A 19,779-nucleotide genomic window follows, 5' to 3' on the forward strand; every position below is an offset into this window, starting at 1 on the left:
AAGTAAGCAGGGGTGGAAATCAGCTCGAGGACAGGCAGGACAATGAAGCAAAGCATGCCAGAGTCCAGCAATTATTAGAAGAGTGGATCACTGAGGGAAGTAGCCAGCCGCACGTGGAGCGGGAGAGATAACTCACACATGCATGGTGCAGACTCCATGCAGAAAGACCCTGGGTCAGGATTTGAGCTGATGATCTCCTTGCTGCAAGGCAACAGTGCTAACCACTGCTCCACTGTGCAGCCCACTGCATTTACCAACTTCTACAAATAACTCATAAAAACTCAGAAGACTTCAGATATTTTGGTAAGCAGATTGGGAAGAGGGTGTCGGGTTAGACTGTGCTGTAGACTCAGATCAGAACAAATAAACCTTTTAGAAGCCTTTATCAGGAATGAACTGGTATATTTAGGCTCAGTGGCAGTTTTTCTGCAAAAAGAAACCAAACTACAAGTGACCCAACTCACCAGCTGGACCAGAGGAAACCAGCAGTAGGTGTGGAACAGCTCTACCATGCAAGAAGACACTGTAGGGGAGAGCGGGGTAATGTGAGACACCACCTTGTATTTAGGCAGCAGAACTCATTTGTGCCAATGTGACCATTTTGTTTCCAAGCTCCTCCCATCTCCTTACGGCCATAAAGAGGAGAGGCTCATTTTGCTGAGGTAAGCAAGTTTTTTTCCCAAAAAATGTTTGTTTGTTTGTTTTTTTATTTTTATTTTTTTTTTTTGCATGTAAAAGTAAATTTTCTTGCTGTCATCTTAATCAAGTGTTGTTTATTTCATCCATTTTCATCCGCTTATCCGGAGTCGGGTCGCGGGGGCAGTAGCCTAAGTCGAGAGGCCCAGACTTCCCTCTCCCCAGCCACTTGGGCCAGCTCCTCCGGGGGAATCCCAAGGCGTTCCCTGGCCAGGTGAGAGACATAGTCCCTCCACCGTGTCCTGGGTCTACCTTTAGGTCTCCTCCCGGTTGGACGTGCCCGGAAAACCTCACCAGGGAGGTGTCCAGGAGGCATCCTGACCAGATGCCCAAGCCACCTCAACTGGCTCCTCTCGATGTGGAGGAGCTGCGGGTCTACTCCAAGCCCCTCCCGAATGACCAAGCTTCTCACCCTATCTCAAAGGGAGAGCCCAGCCACCCTGCAGAGAAAACTCATTTTGGCCGCTTGTATCCGCGACCTCGTTCTTTCAGTCACTACCCAAAGCTCATGACCGTAGGTGAGGGTAGGAACGTAGATCGACCGGTAAATCAAGAGCTTCGCCTTCTGACTCAGCTCTCTCTTCACCACAACAGACCGGTACAACGCCCGCATCACTGCAGATGCAGCACCAATCCGCCTATCGATCTCATGCTCCAGTTTTCCCTCACTCGTGAACAAGACCCCGAGATACTTAAACTCCTCCACTTGGGGCAGGACCTTATCCCTGACCCGGAGAAGGCATTCTGCCCTTTTCCAAATCAAGACCATGGTCTCAGATTTAGAGGAGCTGATTCTCATCCCAGCTGCTTCACACTCGGCTGCGAACCGCTCCAGCGAAAAATGAAGATCACGTTCTGATGAAGCCAACAGGACCACATCATCTGCAAAAAGCAGAGACCCGATCCTCAAGCCACCAAAACGGATGCCCTCCACACCTTGGCTGTGCCTAGAAATCCTGTCCATAAAGGTTATTAACAGAATCGGCGACAAAGGGCATCCTTGGCGGAGTCCAACTCTCACTGGTAACGAGCCCGACTTACTGCCTACAATGCAGACCGAGCTCTGACACCAGGCATACAGGGAACTAACAGCCTATATCAGAGGGCCTGGTACCCCATCCTCCCGGAGTACCCCCCATAGGGCCCCCGGAGGCGTCAAACGCCTTCTCCAAATCCACAAAATATATGTAGATTGGTTGGGCAAATTCCCATGCTCCCTCCACGACCCTCCGAAAGGGTATAGAGCTGGTCCATTGTTCCACTACCAGGACGAAAACCACTGTTCCTCCTGAATCTGAGGTCCGACAATCCGACGGACCCTCCTCTCCAGAACCCCTGAATAGACCTTACCAGGAAGGCTCAGAGGTGTGATCCCCCTGTAGTTGGAACACATCCTGAGCAAGTGTTGTGCCAAAGCAAACTGATTCAGGTAGAAAAACATATCATACCTGTTTATGAACTACCAACATATAAAACCATGCCACAATGCTAGATGAAGGTTAGCCTGAATTACTACGGTCATTTTTTTCTAAAATGGTGGAGTTGGGGTGAAGTGAGACAAATGCTGTGGGGTAAAGTGAGACACTGTCTCACTTTACCCCACAATGAGGCACAAGTTAGTTTAGTTGAAAAAATATTTTAATATAATGTAACATCACATGTGTATTGTAATATTAATATTAATTTTAATTACATATTAATTAATATGCAATGTTACATTTCTATTGAAAATAAAATTTTCATTTTAAATGTCAAACATTCTAGAAAATGCCAAGGCAACACAAAAGATTATTCGCCTTCTGATGATTATCCATCCACTGCACATGGTCCACATGAATGTGTTTCATCAGCTGACTCAGATGTGCCATTTGATCCCAGCAAACCTGGATATGTGTCTCCACGTGAAATCCTACCCTTCCCAAATGCCCCCCAGAACACAAACTAAACGAAAGCGTGCAAAGACAGCCATAATAAGAAGCTGCCTCAACCTAAGAGACATGGAGGGACCACATGTAGAGAGCAACTCTTCATCCCTCCTCTTCAGGGCTGGAATGTAGAGTAGTGGTAGAGGCCTACAATAGTGGTGGAGAGTGACTGAAGCAGTGATTGTGGATCTACAGTAGTTTTATTGAGTCTCAGCCTGTTCTACCTGGCTGCATGGACGTAATTTTCACTTTAGAAGTGTGTGTGTGTGTGGGGGGGGGACACGGGGTGGGGGGGTGGGGAGGTATCTTTACAGTATGTTCTCATGGGAAACAGGCTTCAACACAAATGGTTGTTTTCCGCTTGTTCCTAGAGCTCAACCAGTGTCAATTTAATATAGTGTAATATTGTTTTTGGATGGTAAAAAGTGCAGAGGTCAAAACTTGACTTTGGAAAAAGTGGGGGGACCCCATCCCCCCCCCCCAACACACACACACACACAAATTACGTCCATTCCTGGCTGTAAGGGTCCTTTGTTCTGACCGTTCTGTTTGCAGAATTTTTTTAAGTGTCTATGTGGGCTGTGTTCAACTGTACAGCACACAGGTTCCGGGCATTTTTATATTAAGACCTTTACATACATAAAAAATGGATGTTTTGTAGTGCACGAGTTGTGTTGCAGCAATGTAATTTCTCTCTCATTTGAATATTAATAAAACCTTTTGAATTACATTATGTTGTGTTATATTTATGGTAGTTTCAGAGTAGCAAAAGTAAGTGTATCAGTTTACCCCTAGCTGGTTTACTTTACCCCACTGACTTATCTCGTCTCTGACTTTACCCCTAAGCTGGGGTAAAGTGAGACACAAAAATACTTTTTTATAAAACATCACATTTTCATTGCTGGTCGTCCTAGATACATTCTGATAATTACCATTGCAAGGAAACATCCTTAATTTATGGGAAATGTGTCAATTTAACTGATATATCATTTTCTCGCTTGGAGAAGAATAAATGTAACAAACATCCCACTTTATCCCACTCTCCCCTACTCTTCATGGAAAACGACCTCAACACAGATGGAGAATGTAGTCTGCTAACATAATTTTACATCTATAACTTGAAATGGTAAATTGTTGATTGCTGCTCTAATAAATTCTTAAAGTGCATGTCAAGTGTGCCTCAGAGTCTTACCCCACCCACGTATCAATTTTGAAAACTGCAACATTAGTAGGCGTTGCCTGGAGGACCGAGAGGGCGGAGCCGTGGCAGTGACGAAGAGACGGCTAACTAGACGAAGCTAGCTCCCTTCACTCTGAGCAGTCATTAGAAGTGGAGGACGTTTCTCCCCCTCCTTACCCAGACACTCGAGAAGAAAGGGACCAAGTCTATTTGGAGGAGACAAGCGGACATGAGCCTTATTGTTTTGAGCTTGTGAGTTGCCTGAAATTACTGGAACCGACCCAACAGACCCATCTCTGAACGTAAGTAGCCGTTAGCCATAGCATTGGATTAGCTGCAGGGTTTGTCTCCATGGCCCTAAAAAGCTAGTATTCAGCATGTTTTAGAGATTTATCTACATCAACACACCTGGTTTTAATCAGCAACAAACAGCTGAGCTGCTTAACAGCTTATCTAACCTGTTAAAGCAGGAAAATCCACTGAAACGTGCTGGATAGCAGCTCTCCAGGAGATCTGGGCTCAAGCTAGTCTGCTGCATAAAGTTATGAAAATATACCATGAGAAAATTATTCTGTAATGTGTTCAGCCCATTAAAACTGCCCTGATTTCATTATTTATTTACTGATACTAGCTGCTCTTGGTTGCAGGTGATCCTCTGGTGTCTGCAGCTGGTCTCCTGCTGATGTCGTCGGGATCAGGAGCTTCCAGAAGAATGTGCCTTTCAATGACTCTTTCCCCCTTATTTGTTATATTAATTAAATAAATCTCAATTTATATATTTCCTGTTTTTGTTCATGTCCATAAATACTTAAACATGCTTGAAATTAAAACGAGCTTTTAACAGTGAGGTGCTAGTTTAGTTCATCACAATAGAGCTAGTTAAACATGCGACAATGTGATAATTCAATTAATGTAATTTATAAATATCCATTAAAATATCAAAACTGGAATCAAAATGAGATATTTGGCAGCACAAAAAACTTGTCAAACACAATGTTTATTATAATAATTGTAGGCAGACAGGAGACAGAGCTTATGGAGGTTCTCAGTCATCGAAGGATGGCTGAAGGCTTTCCAGGAACAGGAGATGTGGTGTTGTCTCTTCTCTCTCTATTCTGCCAGATGAGCTGATAGGTTACAGGTGTGTGAGGACATCCTCATGCTGTCATAACCAGATGACAGGAGTTATCAGGTGATCAGCCAGGCTAATGATGAGATGCAGAAAGAAAACAAATCATGCAGAAAGAAAACAAATCCAGGACAGTGTACAGTAATAAAAATAATATGTGGTGTTGCTTACCTTATGTGCTCTTATAGAGTTATTAACGTGTGCCTGCCTCATGGTGTAGAGTCCATATTTTGCTGAGTGTCCTGCAGTAATGCAGGTTATTAGTTAATTTACTTTTGATAGCAAAAACAAAATATTTAATTTAAAAGTTATTTACCAGGTGAATCAGCTCACACGTCACCACCTGGTGGTGACCACCAAGTGTCACAGGGCCAGAATCAGTAGCCTCCTTCATGATGTAATCACATACTTATTTAATTGTTAATATCTTAAAAATTCAGAAATGTTTTAATTTTTTTTTACCTTGAACAGTTCACTGAGCTTGCACTGTCACTGAGGTGGAAGCTGGAATCAACAGCTGACACCTCACACCGTGGTCTTTTCAGGAGGTGTGGATGCTCTGGGACCTTCTGGAAGATGAATTTCTGTCATGGTCCCCGTGGGTCACCAGACACTGAGGCTGTGAGCTCTATAAAAACAAAGAAGCAGCACATTTATAAATGTTTAAAAGAGCATAAAATCACTTGTAACAATCTGTAAAACAAATTAAAACTAGAAGGTAATAAAATGTTTACATAGAAGATTATTAAAAATAATTCACCTTTGCTACGGGTAACACCACGTCAGCCTGGACAAGTGCATTCTTGCAGATTACTAAATCAGTCTGACAGCCAGTGTCTTGGGTAGATTTAGCCTGAAAAAAAATAGAAGCACATTGATGTTTATAAAGTCAGATAAATTACAAAAGAAACTGTCCCATATAGGCGCTTTATAACATTCCTAGTGTGTGATGTTATTATAAAGTAAAAGTCAGTCACATATGATGTGGAGACCCTGAAATGCGACCTCCTGAACAGAATTCCTCACGGAACCGGGTCACGCTGTGCTAGATTTCACGCTGTAATGCTGTCTGTCAACTAGTGCTGCGTCAGTTTAGAGTCACTGTTGCTGAATTACCGACTGACACAAAAACAACCCGAATTTTCTCTGAGCCTGACAGTCATGTGGACCGTTTTGTCGGCCAGGGCTTCGAGATATGTTCCGATTCGCCGCTGATTCTAACCTTACATCCCGTTCCACATTTTGTGAACTTGACAAAATAGCCCGAAGGCAGTGCAGACTGATATTAGCTAAATGGAGTGAACCACGTCTCTCAAACTTTGCATTTAGGTAGGAAATTGTCTTTAGAAGATGTTAAAACTTTTATTTAGCTTACTCACCTCAGATTGGAGCCCGTCATGGTGGGGGAGCAGAGTCGGTGGGCTGCATCTAAATCGCGGAAGAGCCACAGTGGGCACAGCCTCCCTCTTGGAACGGAGACGTGCAGAATCGCGGGTAAAATGCTGGTTGCAAACTACAGCACCAGGCGGGAGCTGAATCTTTTCCAGACACGCAACCACTAGCGCCTAATTTCTAAGTCCAGCGGAAAGGAGTGCAACCCGACAGAGCTCCGCAACCATACTACACTACACCATCTCACCATGCTAACACGATATGGAGCACTAAACCCGAACTACTTTCCTAATTACACTAACAGCCAAACAGTAACTAAACTACAATATCCAACAGCCAAGCTAACACTAAATAAGTATGTATAACACTAAAAGCTATGCTAAAGACTAGGATATGCTAATGCTATATGCTAATGCTGAACTACGGCTAGCCTCCTACACTCTCATGCAAATCCAACTCCCAACTCGCCACAAGGCGTGGCCGAGACTCCCGATGCTTTTATAACGTTGACACAGAGCTGCTACGTAGTACTCTACTGGATTACGTAGTATCTTACTCTTTAGCCATTGGCTAAAATTTATTCAAAATGAGTCAAATTCTATGTTTTAAGCTGAAGGTGGAGCTATACTGTGGTATTTAGGCAGAATTTTTAATTTTTTAAGAAAATGCACCAAAATGCTAAAATAATGAATACACACATTTAAAACACTATTAGACACTCATTTATACAGTTCATCAGCAAAAAAAAGTTAATTTAGACGTTACTTGCTCTTTAAGCTAAAATATTTATGAAATTAAAACATGAAAACTAGCCTGAGCTACGTTTACTGCTGGGATCTCCTGAGCCTACACAGTTTTTACAATTTCTTGTTAAATGGCATTTACTACAACAGCTCTGAGTTGTGTAAATGTAAAAATATTTCTGCAGAGGAAGAGACTTCACTCAGCTCTGGGCAGTGTGTCTGAGAGCGGCCCAATACATCCAGCTGTCAGAGAGAAAGGTAGGAGGTACAGATGAGGTGTGGGGGTTATGGCCCCAGACAGATGAACAGCCACCTTGATTGACGCTGGCCTTTGTGCACACATCAGCACTGCTGCTGTTCTGACACCGGTCTGTTGCACAGTAATCTGTGATCAGAAGAAAAGGGCACCAGCAGTTCTGATCATCATTCTACCCGACTCCCCAACACCCCCACACACACTCACACAGGCATCAACTGGACAGAATCCGTATTGACACTAAACACACACTATGCTAAGTCAACGAAGGAGAAGAGAGCAAAATTTTGGGTGGAGAAAAAGCAGCTAATTCCAAGTTAAATGTGGTCATCAGTACTTATGTTCAGCATTACTGACTCACCTTTGCAAATGTAATTTATGGTGACCCAAAATAAAACATTTTTGTTTTAACACACTATGTGACCTTTCACCCAGTCTTGGATCTTCTCTTTTTGTTTTAGTTGTTGTTCTACTCTAAAACCCTTTGATTAACAGGCTTCTGCTGCACTTAAGGACTTGCATTTAAGGTGTTTTTTCTCTCTTTAATCAGAATTAATAGAGCGAAGAAACAACTAACTGGACTGGTCACCATTGGTTTCCTCTACGACAGAGCCCTTCAATTTTGGGGCTTCGAGGGCCGATATCCAGCACGTTGTAGTTTTAAGCCTGCTTGAACACACCTGATTTCAGTCAACAGGTGATCAACAGGCTTCTGCAGAGCCTGATAGGCTGCTGCACAGGTGACTAGAGAAACCACTACAACATGCTGGATAGCGGCCTTCAAGGCCCGGAATTACATAGCCCTGCTCTATGATATAAGCCACCATTTAGCATTTAAAAACTCACACTTCATTGAGTGTGCTGGCGTGAGGCACAGGGTGTCTCTATCCAGTAGTCTAGCTGGAATTAAGGGAAAGCTGTTGAGTGTCTTGATGGACCACAGCCTTCTGCCTGAGACAAGCCGTATGATCAGTTTACAAACTGGATTACAGGAGGCAGTTATGATCATTACGGCCCTTCTTGTGGACATGTACAGGCCCTAGAGAGATAGCTGTCTGCCCCTGTTCTTGCCAGTGGCTGGAGCATATGATGGAGATGAGGACAGACTCAGTGACAGCTGAGTTAAAACATACCAGAATAGTCTTTGACATACTGGGCTTCTGCAGATGTCTGTATGTGGTGATTTAGTGTTTATACATTTAATTATCTTGATTCCGTTTTGCACAAACTGAATGACATTATGTATCTGTTGAACAGTGGTCCCTCGTTTATTGCAGGAGTTACATTAACATTAAAAGAATTACTCACAAAAGGCGAAACCTGCAAAGAAGCTAGCTTTACTTTTTACAATTACTATAGATGTTTAAAGGCTGTAAAGCCCCTCACGACACACTTTGTACAATTTTCTCAAACAGGCATTAACATTTTCACATAAATTTTGCTAAAGGTGAGAAATGTTTTCAGGTGTATTTATTAGTTTTGCTGTCAACCAATAAAATGTCCTCACTTTGAAAAATGTCCTCACATTGTAGGGAAAATGGTCAAAATGTTTTGCTTTATGGGGGGTGGTGGGGCAGAAAACCAGTTAGTATCTGTTGTGGCCACCATTTCCCTCATGCAGGGCAGTTGCGCAGATAGGGTGGGGGACGGGGGGATGTGTGTTTCTCCCCCCCCCCCCCCCCCCCCCCAGATTCAGATTGACTATCCTCCCCTCCCTCCACTTACAAGGCAAGAAAGAAAACAAAATTGGAGGTTAAGCGCTTGAAGCTCCTTTTCCCAATTACATTGGATGCAGCACGACGTAAACAAACACCAACTCCAGAGGCGCCAAAGTGGTTGCTGCTAGGATGCAGGATGAAGCGAAAAAGACAAGCAACGATTACTGCGTATTTAAAAAAGACCAACAGTGTAAGTAGGCAGGACCGATCTGTCTGTTTATGTGTGTTGGTTCTAGTTTCAGTACGTTGTCAGTGTTGGGAATTACTCGTTATAAGCGCCAAAGCCGCAATATTGCGACAAGCGTCATTGCTGAATTTAACAAGTCACATCTACAAATATGATCCCTCATGAAGTTACTACTTTACACCAGAAGATAGTGGAGATGTGGAACCTTCAGCCTGAACAAAGTTTGGGAGTTTTAAGTTAGAAAAACGTCTCCCGCCGAGAGGCTCCCAGTCGGGGAGAGGAGGAGATGCGCGCAACATGAAGAGAGCAAATGTTATTGGATGAAACTTACAATTGCCGGCAGGTCTGGTCTTTGTTGACTGATCACTTTGTCTGGTAATGGCTGACTCCAATTATGAAGCAGATTATTGACTCTGATGAAGAAATTCACTCATCCAGCTGGAAAGATTGACGATGCTGCAGCGCCCATCATCAGACAGCCAGTGCTACATGAGAGATGTATGGAGCTTACAAGCTCCAAACGCTGGGTTTGATGTTCGTGGAGCAGGATGAGGTAACCTGCTCCTGATTATAATTAAGAACACCTGGCCCTGTCAGTCACCAGTAGAGGAGCTGTGGGCATGAAAAGCAGACCCAGTCAGTGTTTCCATCTTTGCTCACGGAAGTAGCTGCACTTTGAACTGTAGCAGCATAAGCTGGACGAGTGTTGGATAGCGGTGAGTACTCTGATCAGCTGTCTAAGGCAGTTTAGTTACAACTAATACAGGCTTGTATGCAGAAGGAGGCAACGTTTGGAAGCTCAATAATAGAGCTGTAACTTTACCTGCGTGCTGTTGGATGGGAAGCATGCCTACCTTCTAGTGTGATCTACTGTTGGCGTGGTATGTTTGTGCAGCACGCACATGCCTAACCCTAACCCTAACCCTGCACGCTCAGTCATGACTATTCTTTTCTGGGGTTAACAAGGTTTATCTCCTTTTAAGACCCGAGGTGTTGTGGTGCTTGTGCTACATTGTTCTGAGTCACTGCCGTGACCCTCAAACGACTGAGGAGCAGTTCAACGGAGCTGACCGATCTGCCAGGAGCAATTGGGCTGCCGCCGCTCACGGAGCGCAGCCGAGGATGGACATTCTGTAGTGCTCCTTTGCCAGACGTCTTCCACTCAGCGTGCCGGTTGGAGTGGACAGAGCGATCTCTTCTCCCCCTGCGCATGAGGGCTCTGGAGCACTTTTGCATACTTTAACATTGTTCATTTTATTGTTGTCGCTATTTACCCCTGTTTTGTCCAGGCTGGAGCCAGGGGTGGTGCGGTGGTTCCCTGGTGGCGTTTGCTGTGTGCGGGGTGGTGTTGGTTCCTTTCACCTCTGTGTGACTGCTCACTATTGCTTGGGGTGATTTTTGTATTTAGTTTTTCTTATTTTGCTAAAACCTCCAGTGGTTCCACTACACCTTGGTAAGCTCCAGCCTTGTGACACCAGGTATTTTTCTTTGTTTAAATTCCCCTTCTTCTTAAATTAGTATTTTGAAATATGCACAGTTTAAATTTGTCTCTTAAAAATATAGTTGATTAATAAATTTGTGAAACGTTTGCAACCTCATTTGTGCCGCTTTGGAGCATGAACCTACTTGTGCCTAGAGGTATCTAATTTTATTTCCTTGGGTGAAATTCCCAAGGTGGCATTGTTGTGCGTTCTCCCAGTTCGGGTAATTAGTAATCAAGGTTAAAGGGGCAAGCTTCATAAAGAAGGGACCCTACCATGAGCTCTGCCACATTTGTTTATCCTTCTTTAGGACGTGATGGATGTAGAAATGATGGTTAAAAACACCGCAAACTTAACAGACATAGCGTTAATGTAAAAAAAAAAGCCGTACAAGGGGCAGATGCCGATGCGTTACATGTGGATGTCAAAGTGTGCCACGTAATCATAAAAATAAAAGTAAAATATAACATTTAAAATGATTTATATATTTATATATAAATGAAAATTTTCCAAATATAATCATTTTTTAAATAACATAATAAGAAGGAACATCTGTTAGTCAGAGGCTGAAAAGTTTGGGAACCACTGCTAAGTGATAAGTGAATATCGTTTTTTATTATATTTCATGTGCAGTTTTTTTTACATAGAGCTTTTTATGTTTTCTGTTAAGATTGTAGGGCTGGGTGGTATGGCCTAAAATTCGTATCACGATATATTGAGGATTTCACCTCTAACGATAAATGGACGATAACTACAGGTATGCGAAGAAACAGAAGTTGTCCACTAGGCGGGGCTGTCACGTGTGTTACGTCAAGGTGGTACAGCTTCCTAAAGGGACACAAACGTTGCCAACCTACACACATATTTTTTTTATTATCAAATTTATTGACATGGGAAAAATTCTCAATAAGGGTCAGAAATGTAGATAACGATACATTTTTGATTTATTGCCCAGCCCTACAAGATTGGTATGCTGAAAATCAGTTAAAGTTTAAATAAAACATGTTTTGCATAAAGCATGAGATTTTGGTAAGTAATCTACTGTAATTGGGAGAATAACAAATGACTTATTTGGAAAGTGTTGATCAGGCAGAGCTTTGTTGCCAGCGTTCCATTGCATAATGGCTTCAAACACGTATATAATGTTAGTTTTTATGTAAACCATTGGATGTTAAGTTTTATGCTCTGATGAAATGTTTATTTGTATATTTGTAATTATGTATGCTTTTATTTGGGAAGTAAAACAAAACAGGAAATGGCATCTCAATGAAAGAGCCAATCAGCATGTGCTGTGAATGAACTTTGAACTTTGTGTTTTGTAATAAAATGGCAGCCGCGCCGACCCACAGTGAGCATGAGACAGTGAGTGAGTGAGGTTGTGCGTGAGCAACGAACCAGAGACCAGTTGTTGTGTATCAAGCTCTTTTACTTTACCAGAGAAAACCAGGATTAAGTGATTGCTTTTAACCCCAACCTGAGAGCGTCGTTTACCAGCTCCACCAGCTCTACTCAATAGGTTATGGGCCCAGAGCGCACCCAGGGCGTCCCAGACCGCAGTCAGAGCGTGCCAGGGCGTGTCACTGTGCCACAAGGAGCCAGAGTGAACGGCGTTTGGGAGAAGCAACACAGAGGATTGGCCTAATCAAGGCACCTGAGGACTTTGAGTGAGAAACAAACGGAACCGACCAACAGCAAGTCCGGTGAGTCCAGCAAAGCTGTGACGTGTGTCGGACAACATGAGTCGGACAGTGGACGTGAGTACCCGCTGGTCGAGACTACTTTTCGACAGAAACGAGGTGTAACGTGATGAAGGAGCAATTCCACCGAAGATTATTTACTCTCTCTCCTCAGATCTCTCTGGCACAGAACTAATCTGCATGAGACTGCCTCAAGGTCACATATTTGCTTCTAAAAATGCTTCCATTCCAGCTCAAGAGAAGAAAGAAGACAAACTCTTTCTATTTTTAATAAAGCTAATCAAACAAGGTGTTAGTCCAATAATAATATGTGAACCAATCTGTGAAATGACAATGTTATGATTAGTAAGTTTTAATAAGTAATATGACTTTAATCTAGCTGCACTGGACATCCTGAACCACGTAATGTAAAGTCACATGACACATTGCTTTTACTCATCCAATCGGAACCTTCCTTTCTGAAGCATGGCATAGTCTCTGTGGTGTTTATAAATCTGTCAAACTTTGATTCGACCATAAATCAAAACATCCAGATTAATAAAACCAGTCCCCACGCCATCTTAGTTCAGTGCACCGCATTCTAAGAGAAGTATCGGACCGGCCACCTGGACTTCCTTTTTAAACAAAGAACCAACAAGCTGGATAAAATCTGTTGCACTTTACCAACCAAGCAACGGTTCCTTTCAGAATAAAAGCTGAACTCACTGACCCTCCGGGTCCATCTGATGCTGTCAACCAACTGTTGCTTTTTACCTGGAGGCAATCCAAAGACTAGTCTGTCGTACTGCTGACGCTGTTTCATCGGCTCCAGTACCGAAAGGGGGGTCCAAGGACCTGGCATTCTGGATCTGTACGGAGGTCTCATCCTAAGGGTATGTGTGGAGCAACAAAATGGCATCTCATGTGTTTATGAAACTCCGATCATAGCTTAAGAGCAAAACATCACTTCATCACTCAGACTTGCTTCTCCGGATACGAGAGTTCTGATGACTACATCACTCACACATACGCCATTCATCTCACGTCTCATCCACACCAAGATCCATCCATTCACTTAGAATTCAGTTAGTCTTGTTTAAAATTGTTTAGAAATAAATATTTTTAAATGTTTTAAAGGTGACTCTCTCTTCTCTTGTCTCAGTTAATACCAAGCCCCCACAATGCGGCTCAAAAATTGAGGCCAACCCGGAAGTACCAAAAATTGCAGTTCCACCCTCATCCACTGGGGGCTGGTGTCAGAAGCGAGCAAATCCTCATTTACTCCCATGTTAAAAATACCAATTTCACAGCAGAAATAAACATGTTTACAGCCTGGTTCCAAAACATGTTTCTGGTTTAAATGATCTAGTTTACACTCATGACAACTCTGAGGGGGGTGATTTTTTTTCTCACTCTTCTGTTTAAGTGTATTAAAAGCCTAAAATTCTGTATAATTAATGAGCATCAGACCCACGTGACCACAGAGCTAGCTCCGTGGAAAGGCCTCAGTAGAGTCTCGGTCTGACCTGGAAACTGTTCCGGGATTCTGAGTCTCTGTGTTTGTGTATTCTTTTTTGGATATTTTTTGTGCAATTGTTGGACAAAATGACTTGCTGTGGCATTAACTGCACTAATAGAGCATCCAAGTTGTCTCCACTTCATTTTTTTCGGTAAGTAAAATTATGTACATGTATTTTAGGTCACTGCCGAGCTGAGCTTAGATTTTAACATGTACTGTTGAACCATGAGATTTAAATGTAATAGGGTAAAACCTAGTGCATTTAACATAATGCTGCACTTTAGAAAATGGGTTGAAATGTAACATGTTGATGGAGCTGGATTCCGACTATCGTCTTGTGGAGCTCTCGGGAAACCGATGTTTTCCACCCGTTTCTCCCCTTCCCGCAGCTTGGCGCATCTCTATCTGATCGCGGCTTCTGTCTGCTGTCTTGGCTGCCGGCTTTCAGCAGCTTTCGGGAGACCTCTGTGTTCCACCTGGTTTTACCCGGCGTATCTCTGACTCAGAAGCTCTGGTGTTGTGCACAGTTAACTCTGGTTGTAGCTAGGTTGCTACCTCCATTAGCTTAGCTCCCACCTCCGCGTTAGCTTTGGGATAGCTTCAGGTTAGCTTGTAGCTAGTTCGACCGGGTGTCGTCAGTTGATCCTAGCCTTACAGCCCCACCCTCAGCTCCACCTCTCTTCCCTTTTGTGGATTGTCTGGGCTTGACGGAACCTGTGACACGGTCAAAATGGCTGTGGTGGCCACCTCCCATTTAGCCTCAAAAACGTGTTATTGGAGCCTATGGAAACCCATTGTCCAATATTTATATGTTGATGGTTAATACGAAGTGGTTACATAATCCCTGCAATAAAAAGTTCCAATCTTCTGGTTAAAAGTACCCAAAGATCCATAAGATTGATTTCATTTTCCTATGGAAGCTCATATCTTATGGTTCATTAAATAGATGTAAATTAAATCCTTACAGAGGAAAAGTATGAACTATGGGAGACTAAGTTTCTTGGACATTTGAGATTACAAGGATTAAAAGACGTTATATTGAAACCTAAGGACGATGGGGAAGAAGACGAAGAAGATGAGTTGAAGAATGCGGAAGCGTATGCAGAACTCATTCAGTTCGTTGATGATAAAAGTTTGTCGTTAGTGAGGCAGCTGATGACGGACGTAAAGCGCTGGGTATCCTAAGAGAACATTACGCTTGCAGGAGAAACCCCAGAATTATCAGCCTGTACACTGAACTCACATCTCTACAACAAGGAAGAGGTGGGAGCATGACGGACTATGTGATGTGAGCGGAGGCAGCCATTACAGCATTGAGAAACGCTGGAGAAACATTGAGCGATGGTTTGGTTATTGCAATGGTCCTAAAAGGCTTGCCTGACTCTTTTAAACATTTTATCATCCATACCACCCAGAGTGACGAAGACATGACTTTTACAATGTTTAAATATAAGCTAAGGAGCTATGATGAGACCGAGAAACTGAGAGTAACAATAACTGATGGCAATGTGAAGACGACCCGCATGAAAACTAGAGAGTGTTCTACACGAACGAACATGCGTGAACGAAGCACCGGAGATAGGAATATGAACTATTTTAAATGTGGTCGAGCTGGCCACAGAGCCAGGACCTGCAGACAAAACAAATGGTGCAGCTTCTGCAGAACTTCTACCCACCAAACCGACGTATGCAGAAAAAAGAACAAACCAGATGGCGTAAGGAAGGCTGAGGAGAAGGATGAGGAAAAGGAATACACATTCCGAGCACAAGGATCGGACGGAATGACGTGTGGAGCCAGAACGGGGAACCTGACAGTGGCGGCTGGTGAAAAATATTTTTGGTGGGGCTGTGCCATTTTTTTTAAACAAACTTGTGCTTTCTGAGCTTTGTGCACAACTTCACTATTTCCTGAATTAAGCACAGCTCTTTTATTTCCTGTCTTACATCATTGGACAAACTGATTAATCCAGGTGTGTCTGACTATTGGCACACTGCCTTGCAGACCAAGGTTGAAAAATACTGCGTTAAATTGCACATAAAATAACATGACCATATTAATTTCAACATTTGAGTGAACACGAAAAATTATGAGCAGGTCACTGTTACAGTAATGGTAGTAAACACTACTTAGACAAAATGCCAGAAATTTACACTGTTAGGACTTATGGAAAGTGGAAACACTTTCATAGGAAATAATGTCATCAGTATCCTCTTACAAATGTCATATTTCCCACTTTTTGGGGCAAACCAGAAATGTTTTATTGTCCCAAAAGCTGGGAAATTTGTTTGCTGCAGCAGAAGTGTAACAAGTAAAATGGAATCAGATTGATGTATGTACAAATTTACTTGAAATACACATTTACATGATTAAATATGTATAATAGGTATGTGTGTTGAAATTAGTTTTTACAGTTATTGCACATTAAACATGTTATTAAACAAATGTCCCGGTTTGTGGGACAACCAAGGATTTCTGATTCTGATTGTCTTGTTTACAGAAATGTAATGTACAGCTTACCTCTGCACCCAGCTGCTGTTCTCCCTGTCCAAATGTCCTCCGTTTCTTTGTTGGCTGCTGCACTGATGCGCTGCATTCCTCAGTCAGAGAATGATTGGAGTCCCCAATGAGACACAAGTACCACATCCACCTTCTGTGGATCCCAGCCGTTTTGAATAACAAACACGGAAAGCAAAATAACGCATTAGCGTGATTGCATCCAGCTAGCCACTGCTTCCTGGTGTACCAATTTTGGGAGAAGTGTCGTGTGTACAGTTTACCTCTCTCCTCCTCCTGCTGGCTTATCTTTACGTCGGGCTGATCTGGTCCAAGCTCTTTGACATTAAGTTTTTCCACCATAGTTCTCCTCTCGAACGGATAATGGAGAAGAGACCGAACTGAATTCAGTGGCTGCTGAGATCCGGTATCCATGTTGTAGGCGCACTGGCGTCCATGTCTGCGTCTGCTCCATGTGCGTCACGAGTCACGACCAAAAACGTGCTGGAGTCGAGAGTCTCCGAGTTCTACGGAACACCAACGAAAGCCTTGGCGGTAGCTCCATCGCCCATCATGCTTCTGAAACGTTCTGAAATAACGTCGACGCTGATTGGATACATTCCCATTCCTACCCTTTGATTTTCTTGTCAGCAATTGGACAACTGGTCTCGTCCTGTTTGGGCGATTGAAAAACAGCACACAGCCTCCACCGCTCGGCAGAGACCGGCAGAGACCAATATATATATATATATATATATATATATATATATATATGATTTATTTTGTTACAAAACACACAATTAACTTAGAATATGTGATTATTGTTAATTTTATTTATTTATTTTTTTAAATAAAAATTAAAAACAGTGGGGAAACTGGGAGAGCGGCGCCCTATCGCCCTCTACTGGCCAGCCGCCACTGGAACCTGATGGTCGACACTGGAGCGACTTCACACATCGTCACCGATCTGAAGAGATTCCAGAGATTCGATGAGGACTTCAGAGCTGCGTCACACCACATTGAGTTGGCTGACGGAACAAGATGCAAAGGGGTGGCTGAACGAAGAGGAGAAGCTGTGGTGACCTTGGTCGACAGGAACGAAAAACACCACAAGATTGTGCTCTGGAGAGCCTTATACATACCTTCGTACCCCCAGGACATCTTCTCAGTGAGAGCAGCAACCACCTGTGGAGCGACTGTTATCTTTAGACGAGGTGGAAATGAACTGCGACATCCAGACAGCACAAGATTTCCCATCAAAGAACACGACAGACTGTTTTATCTTCAAACCATGAGTAACTATGCCAATGACATTTGCAGTGGTTCGTATGATATAAATACGTGGCATGAAATAATGGGACATTGTAATTTTAAGGACATAAAGAACTTACAGAACGTAGTAGATGGGATGAAAATAAGTGATGAACCAGAAAAAGTCTGTGAAGTGTGCATAAAAGATAAATTTGTACAAACCAGAAACAGAGAGCTAGATGCAAAAGCAGAATCAGTGTTTGAGTTAGTACATACAGATCTAGCTGGACCGATAAGCCCAGAAACCAGAGAAGGATACAAGTATGCATTATCATTTACGGACGACTATACAAGTGCAGTTTTTGTGTATTTCCTGAAGAGGAAAAATGACACTACAAGCAACAGAACAATTTCTAGCTGACACAGCATCTTATGGACAAATAAAGTGTGTGCGTTCAGACAACGGAACAGAGTTTACAGGGAAAGAGTACAAGAGATTACTCAGAGAAAGAGGTATAAGGCATGAAACATCAGCACCTTTTTCTCCGCACCAGAATGGAACAGCAGAACGCAATTGGCATACATTATTCGTCATGGCGAGATGTATGTTGATAGAGAGTAACTTACCTAAGACCCTGTGGACTTATGCTGTACAAGAAGCAGCTATTATCAGAAACAGATGTTACAACAAGTGCTTTAAAGCCACACCCTACCAAATGTTGAGAGGCAGAAGACCTAATCTATCACAAATGCATAAATTCGGCACACCATGTTATGTGTACAAACAGGGCGGAAGTAAGCTTTATACCAGAGGAGAGGAAGGAGTTTTTATAGGACATGATAAAAAATAGTCCTGCATTCCTAATCTAGTTTCCTCAAACAGCCAAAGTAGGAAGACATAGATTAATAAAGTTTGGGAAAAGAGAAATAAAACCAGAGCCACAACCGATTGCAGTTTCTGATGAAGAAAGGAACTACCTTCAGAGGAGAAAAGAGAGAAAGGAGAGATAGTGAACAGACACCAACCCCGCAAGACCCAGGAGAGGGTAGTAGCCAATCAGTACAACCAGAAGAAGAAACACCGGAGATGCCTAAATACCCACAAAGAGAAAGAAGAAAACCAAAATATTTGGATGATTATGAAACAAACTACAAAACAGAGAATGATGATGATGATCATCAAATAATGTGCAATCTCGATTATTGTTATAGAATGATGACTGAAATGCCTATGACCTACGAGGAGGAAATACAGTCACCAGAATCGAAGGAATGGACAACTGCAATGAATGAAGAAATGGAATCATTAACAGAAAATGATACATTCACCCTGATGAAACTATCAGATGATAAAAAGACAGTGGGGGGCAAGTATGCATATGCTGTAAAGAAAACCGTAGATGGAACTGACAAGTTCAAAGCCAGATATGTAGCTAAAGGTTTTAGCCAGAAAAAGGGAGAAAACTACATTGAGACTTACTCACCTACTGCCCACCTAACGAGTATAAGAATCCTTATGCAAAAAGCAGTACATGAAGGTCTGTTATTGCATCATATGGATGTTAAAACTGCCTACTTACATGCCCCGATAGACCATGAAATTTATATGGATCAACCAGAAGGATACAAAAAACAGTCACCACCAAAGCTTTATTTATAAAGCGCCTTCCGCAACCCTGTCAGGAAGCCCAAGGCGCTGAACATGGTACAGTACAAAGTTAAATAAAGTGAATAAATCAGAAAATAAAAGCAATTCAAATTACAGATTACAAATTACAAAAAAAGGTGAAACATTCTAGTAGAAGACAAATGTGTAAAACAAGGGAAAAAGTGAACCAATGAAAACTGTGAGATAAAATCAACATAAAAGAGGGCCAAACTCAAACATGTTCGGGAAACGCCAAGCGGAGGAGGTGGGTTTTTAGGCGAATCTTGAAGACTGGCAGAGATGGGGACAGCCTAACTGAGGGTGGCAACTGGTTCCATAGTGCTAGGACTGAGAAAGCCCGGTCCCTGCGAGTACAACACCTAGAACGAGGGACAACGAGCAGGCCTTGGTCAGAGGAGCGCAGAGCGCGTGATGGGGAATGTCTGTTCAGGAGCGTGGCCAGATAGGGGGGAGCACCACCCTG

The 19,779-nt window shown here is 42.8% G+C and overlaps 2 long non-coding RNA genes across 6 annotated transcripts; one reads left to right on the forward strand and one right to left on the reverse strand.

The window, feature by feature from the left end:
- The first annotated feature begins 3,783 nt into the window (after positions 1-3,783).
- Positions 3,784-4,579, forward strand: LOC139063785 (uncharacterized). The gene is made up of 2 exons (XR_011517137.1): positions 3,784-4,103; positions 4,449-4,579. It is a non-coding gene; the product is annotated as an uncharacterized lncRNA (long non-coding RNA).
- Positions 4,580-4,779: 200 nt separating this feature from the next.
- On the reverse strand, positions 4,780-7,077 carry LOC139063784 (uncharacterized). 5 transcript variants are annotated; one of them, XR_011517135.1, is made up of 6 exons: positions 6,310-7,077; positions 5,691-5,783; positions 5,393-5,558; positions 5,247-5,318; positions 5,102-5,172; positions 4,780-5,006 (listed from the first exon to the last, which is right to left on the reverse strand). It is a non-coding gene; the product is annotated as an uncharacterized lncRNA (long non-coding RNA). The 5 variants fall into 5 exon arrangements; XR_011517134.1 differs by having other exon boundaries at positions 5,393-5,783; XR_011517133.1 differs by having other exon boundaries at positions 5,691-6,339.
- Positions 7,078-19,779: the final 12,702 nt, after the last annotated feature.

The sequence above is a fragment of the Nothobranchius furzeri genome, chromosome 17 (assembly GCF_043380555.1).
Source record: "Nothobranchius furzeri strain GRZ-AD chromosome 17, NfurGRZ-RIMD1, whole genome shotgun sequence".
NCBI classification, from domain to species: Eukaryota; Metazoa; Chordata; class Actinopteri; order Cyprinodontiformes; family Nothobranchiidae; genus Nothobranchius; species Nothobranchius furzeri.